The sequence below is a fragment of the Dryobates pubescens genome, chromosome 13 (genome assembly GCF_014839835.1).
Source record: "Dryobates pubescens isolate bDryPub1 chromosome 13, bDryPub1.pri, whole genome shotgun sequence".
NCBI lineage: Eukaryota > Metazoa > Chordata > Aves > Piciformes > Picidae > Dryobates > Dryobates pubescens.
Genome location: NC_071624.1, coordinates 19,250,939 through 19,258,216, shown reverse-complemented (window position 1 = coordinate 19,258,216; position 7,278 = coordinate 19,250,939).

The following is a 7,278-nucleotide window of genomic DNA, read 5'->3' as shown; positions in this document are numbered from 1 at the left end:
GATCCTTGAGGTCCTTTCCAAGCCTGACAGTTCTGTGATTCTATGATTCTGTGAAGGGTGATCCTCTGGAGGAGTCAGTAGTGCTGTGAGATCATCTACCCCCTCTGACTGAAGCTTTTGGAGATCACCTGCGGGTCAAAACCTGGCACCCTCTGGGTGCAGACCCTGGGGAGGTTGCTGGGCTCAGAGAGCAGAGCAGCAGGGTGCCCGAGCTGAGCAGTGAACGCCCGGCCCTGAGGCTCAGCTCCTCACCTCTCCGTGTGGGAAGTCCGAGGTGTTTCTGTTCCTCAGGCTCACCACAAAGCGGCACTACAGCAGCTGCCATTCGCTGCGGGCAGAGGCTGGGGAGGAACCTGCCACGGCCGGGCTTGGGGCTTGCTCCTGCACCGAGTCACCCTCTGCCCAGACCATAATAACCCTTGAACCACATAGATGGGACTCTCCTGCCTCCTTTACACGGCAAAAGCATCCTGCAGAACTTTCTGCTCAGTCCATCTTTTGGCTAACCTGAACTGAGAGAATCTCTTTGCTTAACAGAGTCCCAGAGGGTCAGAGTCGCCAAGGGCTGAGCAGGGAAACAAGACCCTGAAGGAGTCCCTCCCAATCTTTCCTTCTCTGAAGACTGACTGCTTTGGGCCCACTGAAACCCTCACCAAGGTCTCCACTGATGGCTGCATCAGGTGAAGCTTGGCACAGTTAGTCTTTGGTGGTTGCTGGTGGGCAGCACTCAGCACCTGAGCTGTGTAGTAAAGGCAAACCACAGCTCTTCCTGCAGTCCAACCGTCAGGAGCTTTGCCCACTTCCAAACCAATGTCAAGGACAGGTAGAGTGCCTGGGTTTCAGCTCCCCCCCTCTCTGTGCACCTGCACACATATGGATAACATCTGCACTGGAAGGGGGACACCAAAGCAGCTGTCCAGCTGCAGAAATACCCCCACAGAGCAACCCTGAGAGCTGAAGGAGCAGGAGAAGGAGGAAAGCCATCCAGCACCTCTGCTGCAGAGCTCAACAGGGAAAAGAAAGCAAAAGCAAATACTGCCTAGGAAGGCACAGTGAGGACTTCACCCCCAAACTTGTGCTCAGCCCCTGGGCTGCACCTCCCAAGCTAAGCTACCCCCTGCTCAGCCCCTGGGCTGCACCTCCCAAGCTAAGCTACCCCCTGCTCAGCCCCTGGGCAGCACCTCCCAAGCTAAGCTACCCCCTGCTCAGCCCCTGGGCTGCACCTCCCAAGCTAAGCTACCCACTGCTCAGCCCCTGGGAAGCACCTCCCAAGCTAAGCTACCCCCTGCTCAGCCCCTGGGCAGCACCTCCCAAGCTAAGCTACCCCCTGCTCAGCCCCTGGGCAGCACCTCCCAAGCTAAGCTACCCCCTGCTCAGCCCCTGGGCAGCACCTCCCAAGCTAAGCTACCCCCTGCTCAGCCTCTGGGCAGCACCTCCCAAGCTAAGCTACCCCCTGCTCAGCCCCTGGGCAGCACCTCCCAAGCTAAGCTACCCCCTGCTCAGCCCCTGGGCAGCACCTCCCAAGCTAAGCTACCCCCTGCTCAGCCCCTGGGCAGCACCTCCCAAGCTAAGCTACCCCCTGCTCAGCCCCTGGGCAGCACCTCCCAAGCTAAGCTACCCCCTGCTCAGCCCCTGGGCAGCACCTCCCAAGCTAAGCTACCCCCTGCTCAGCCCCTGGGCAGCACCTCCCAAGCTAAGCTATGCTCTGCTCACAAGCAGAGTACCAGAGAATCTATCTGGCTGGCAGAGACCTCAGACATCACAGACTGAAATGCAGCACTTAACCAAGGGGAAATGCTGGGACTAGCTGCTTGCTATTCTCTGAGCTAAAGCAGACAGTTCAGCAATGCTGGAGCCCTTTCTGCCTGAGCCATCCACATGGATGTGTCTGAACACACTTCAGCCTCTTACTGGGAGTGCTCTAAAATGAGTCTGAGGTAGAGAGAAGGAAGCAACCAACAGAGTTCAGCACCAAAAAGCATTCTTCTAGGGCTGAAAACTAGGAGCTCATCTCTGAGTTCTTCTGGAGTGCAGCACTTTGCAGTGACCAGAGTGTCTGGAACAGAAGATGCTTTGTGTGGGCTCATCCTCCCATGCTGCAGTGAGAATATAGCAACACCAACAGAGCAGGCTCCTTAGGAACCAAATCCAAGGCTGAAACCACAAGGCCTGGCAGAACGTTCCTAGCAGGGCTCTGACCTCTGGGTCTGCCCAGCTGATGAGGAAGATCACAGAAGCTCTGAGGCTGCCGTGTCCCCAGGAGGTGTTGGTGACAGCAGGACACAGGGACAGCAGCCACACAGCTCCATCCTGACAGCCAGGCTGTCAAGCTGCACCTCCAGCCTCAAACAGGACACCCTGCAGAATTCCCTGCTCACAGCAGCAGCCCAGGAGGAGCAGTCCCCAGCAGCCACTCACATCTCATTTGTGACCTCAGTCCTCCCAAACAAGGAAGATCTGCCCTCTGAAAACCCTGCACTTAGAAATGGGTTACAAAGCAAAGGGTTTCAGGAAAGCAGAGTCTCAGGGATGTGGCTGAGGCTGAGGACTCATTCAGGGTCAGTCTGGATGGGACCATGGGCAGCTGGGTCTAGTTGGAGATGTCCCAGCTCACTGCAGGGAGGTTGAGCAGGATGATGACCTTTGAGGGTCCCTTCCAACCTGATGCAATCTGTGGAGCTGTGAACTGAAAGTGATCACCCTGGTGCTGGGGGAGGGAGAAAGGAAACATCACCCTGGTGCTGGGGGAGGGAGATGGAAACATCAGCCATGTGCCTTCTCCACTGTCAGTTCTCAGGCTGAGCAGTCTCAAGCTGGGCACCTTGCAGGGCAAGCACAGATAAGGTGACTTCTGTTCCACCTTCTCTTGCCAACCCAGGAGATCATCTCATTAAAACTTAACACAGGCTGGCTCAGACCCATCTGGGGTGGGCTTCTCCATTGCTTGGCAAGAGAAGTGAAAAGGACTAAAGAGGTGCCAGGGAGAACACAGACAGTGCTGAGGGGTCCCAAAGCCTGAGTGCTGCAGAGGTTGGGACACTGGCATGGCTGAGAACTTGACAAGTTCCACTGATGGAGGCTTTTGGTGATGATGTAGAGAGCTAAGACCATTGGGGTGATTCCCCTGGAGCAGCTGAAGAGCAGTTCTGCCTGCAGTGGTGACCAGGTGTCACAGCCTCACAGTACATTAGAGGTTGGAAGGGAGCTCCAGAGGTCATTCCCCCAGCCAAAGCCCTCTGCCAGAGCAGGGTCACCCAGGGCAGTCTGCACAGGAATGCATCCAGGGGGGGTTGGAAAGCCTCCAGAGGAGGAGACTCCACAACCTCTCTGGGCAGCCTGCCCCAGGGCTCTGGCACCCTCACTGGGAAGAAGTTTTGCCTCATGTTGAGCTCAAACCTTCTGTGGTCAAGTTTGTGCCCAATAGTCCTTGGTTTATTACTCTGCACCACCAAAAAGAGCTTGGCCCCCTCCGCTTGCCCCCCAGCCCTCAGCTACTGATAGACATTGATCAGATCCCTCTCAGCCTTCTCTTCTCCAGACTGAACAGCCCCAGGGCTCTCAGGCTCTCTTCACAGGGGAGCTGCTCAAGTCCCCTAAGCATCCTCCTGGCTCTCCCTTGGCCTCTCTCCAGCAGGTCTCTGTCTCTCTGGAACTGGGGAGCCCAGAGCTGGACAGAGGATTGCAGCTGTGGTCTCAGCAGGGCAGAGCAGAGGGGGAGCAGAACCTCCCTAGCTCTGCTGGCCACACTTTCCTTGATGCAGCAAACCAGCTCAGCAGGAAAACACTTCCAGGCAACCAGTGTGAGTGAAGAACAGAGCTCTGGAGGGGTTCAGAAAGGGATCTGAGAAAGAGAAAGAGGAGCTTTGGGTGAGCTCTGAGCTGGCATCAAAGGCTGCTGTTGCTCAACAGGCTTTGAAGCTGTTGGTGTTGACTCAGTTTCTCATAGGAATGAGAAAAGCAATATTAATTTTACTTGCTGTTGCTTTGTTGCACTTGATTGGTGGCAATCCTTTTACTACAGCCATCTGCCAACCTGCAGTGAATGACTCAGGGTGTGCTGAGCCTCTCTGGTTGCACCAGAATGTTCATCTGAACCACCTAGGCCTGCTTGCCATCAGCAAGGGCAGGGAGTGCACTTCCAATGTCACACAGATTGCCCCACATGGACCAAAGGGAAGGGCCTGCTGTGCCAGGCTTGGCTTGTGATCAGAGTGTCATAGAATTGTCAGGGTTGGAAGGGACCTCAAGGCTCAGCCAGCTCCAAGCCCCTGCCATGGGCAGGGACACCTCACACCACAGCAGGTTGCTCACAGCCACATCCAGCCTGGCTGCAAACACCTCCAGGCAGGAGGCTTCCACCACCTCCCTGGGCAGCCTGTGCCAGGCTCTCACCACCCTCCTGGGGAACAACTTCTCCCTCACAGCCAATCTCAATCTCCCCACTTCTAGTTCTGCTCCATCCCCCCCAGCCCTATCCCTCCCTGACACCCTCAAAAGTCCCTCCCCAGCTTTCTTGTAGCACCCTGCAGATCCTGGAAGGCCACAATGAGGTCTCCTGGGAGCCTTCTCCTCTCCAGCCTGCACAACCCCAACTCCCTCAGTCTGTGCTCACAGCAGAGCAGCTCCAGCCCTCTGCTCCTCCTCGTGGCCCTGCTCTGGACACCTTTTACCCTTCCATTCTCAGCAATGCAGCAGACCCCTGGGATACAGCATCCTGATTTTGTTTAGCTGAGGCCAGATGTGGCTTTAGCTCCAACTTCTTGCCCATTTCTGTGCATAAACATCCTTAGGCTTTGGTTCTTTTCTCCTTCATTGCAAAGCAAGAAGGATTTGCAAGGCTTTCAGGACAAACCCAAACAACGCTCTGGGTACTTAAACTCCTTTGCTGTGCAGGCAGTGAATGAAAGTGCAGACCCATTCCTGAAGTTGCATCTGGCTCAGAGCCTGCTGTGCCTTTGCCTCCTCCCTCATTTGGACAGAAGCTGATGACTTCCATCCCTGGAGAAGTGGGGAAGATCTTTTCTTGTCAGCTTTTTGTCATCAGCAGTTGGAGACAGTTGGGAATGGCATGAACCCTCTAAAGAAAACAAAGAGTTTGCTCGTGTCAAAACATGGCCAAAACTTTGCTGCTGATTAAACAGATGTCTTCCACATGAAGAGGGTCTTCAGAGCTGGAGTGGTAAGTGAAGATTGTCTTGAGGAGCAGCGTGCCAAGAGCAGAGCTGACATCTGGAGCAGGGCTGCGTGGGGCCAGCTTTGTGCTGTCAGCACAAGGGTGACTGAGACCCATGGCTGCATTCCTGCAGGACCAGGAGGCAAGGACAGCCACTACTCACAGCTGCACTCCTGCAGGACCAGAAGGCAAGGACAGCCACTGCTCACAGAGGCACTCCTGCAGGACCAGGAGGCAAGGACAGCCACTGCTCACAGAGGCACTCCTGCAGGACCAGGAGGCAAGGACAGCCACTACTCACAGCTGCACTCCTGCAGGACCAGGAGGCAAGGACAGCCACTACTCACAGAGGCACTACTGCAGGATCAGGAGGCAAGGACAGCCACTACTCACAGCTGCATTCCTGCAGGACCAGGAGGCAAGGACAGCCACTACTCACAGCTGCACTCCTGCAGGACCAGGAGGCAAGGACAGCCACTACTCACAGCTGCACTCCTGCAGGACCAGGAGGCAAGGACAGCCACTACTCACAGCTGCACTCCTGCAGGATCAGGAGGCAAGGACAGCCACTACTCACAGCTGCACTCCTGCAGGACCAGGAGGCAAGGACAGCCACTACTCACAGAGGCACTCCTGCAGGATCAGGAGGCAAGGACAGCCACTACTCACAGCTGCACTCCTGCAGGACCAGGAGGCAAGGACAGCCACTACTCACAGAGGCACTCCTGCAGGACCAGGAGGCAAGGACAGCCACTACTCACAGCTGCACTCCTGCAGGATCAGGAGGCAAGGACAGCCACTACTCACAGCTGCACTCCTGCAGGACCAGGAGGCAAGGACAGCCACTACTCACAGCTGCATTCCTGCAGGACCAGGAGGCAAGGACAGCCACTACTCACAGCTGCACTCCTGCAGGACCAGGAGGCAAGGACAGCCACTACTCACAGAGGCACTCCTGCAGGACCAGGAGGCAAGGACAGCCACTACTCACAGCTGCATTCCTGCAGGACCAGGAGGGAAGGACAGCCACTACTCACAGCTGCACTCCTGCAGGATCAGGAGGGAAGGACAGCCACTACTCACAGCTGCACTCCTGCAGGACCAGGAGGCAAGGACAGCCACTACTCACAGCTGCACTCCTGCAGGACCAGGAGGCAAGGACAGCCACTACTCACAGCTGCATTCCCACCTCTCTTGGGTTAGCTTTCTGATCTTGAGCCAGTTTGGTACAGGGTGGTACAGAATGGGTTGGCTTCATTTAATCCCCAGGCAACACAAGCTCCAGTGGTAGCCCAATAAATTCATCCTCAGCTGAGTTCCCAACCCCACACAAAGGGAGGCTTTGGGCACCCCAAAGAGCAAAGCAGCTCTGGCCCAATGGGTGAGACAAACTGGCCTCGTTAGCTGTGTCTTTGTGTGTGCTTCTAGTGGTGGTTTCTGTGCCAAGCAGCATCCAGAGATGCTGTCAGAGTCTGAGGTTAATCCTGAGCAGCCTCCCCCCGCCAGCTTTGGGCAGGGGGTGCTGTTCACAAAAGCATTTCTCTCCCTAATAAAGCCATTGCTAACCCCAAGCAAATCAAATTGAGCAGGCAGGAGTGCCCAAGAGGCTGAGCAAGAGAAGCTGCTCAGCTTCAGTTCATGGCAGGGATTACTGACACATCAGGGCTGTCTAAATGGCTTAACACACCCTAATGCCACCCAAACCTCACTGAGGCCTCCACAGATGCCCATGATGGGATTTTCAGAGGGGGGAACAAAAGGAAACAGCAAATGCCTTCCAGCTGGTGTAGCTGAATGCTCTTCATCTTCCTCTGAGACATGGGCAGGCCAGCTTCAGCTGATGCCAGAGCTCTGGCCCAAATGCTGCTCCAGAGAACAGGATGTTGGTTTACTTTGCAGTGAACTTCAACAAGGGAACCCTCTTAAATTCATGGCTGTAAGACTGCAGTCATAACCTACTTAAACATATTCAAGGGTTGAAGCCACTGCCTTTCACAAAGCAAACCTCCCAGCGAGGCACTGAGGGAGTTAACACCTCTGAGCCATGCAAGCCACCTCCTGCTGGTTGCAGTGAGGAGAAATGGGCTGGCTGCTCCAGCCCAGTG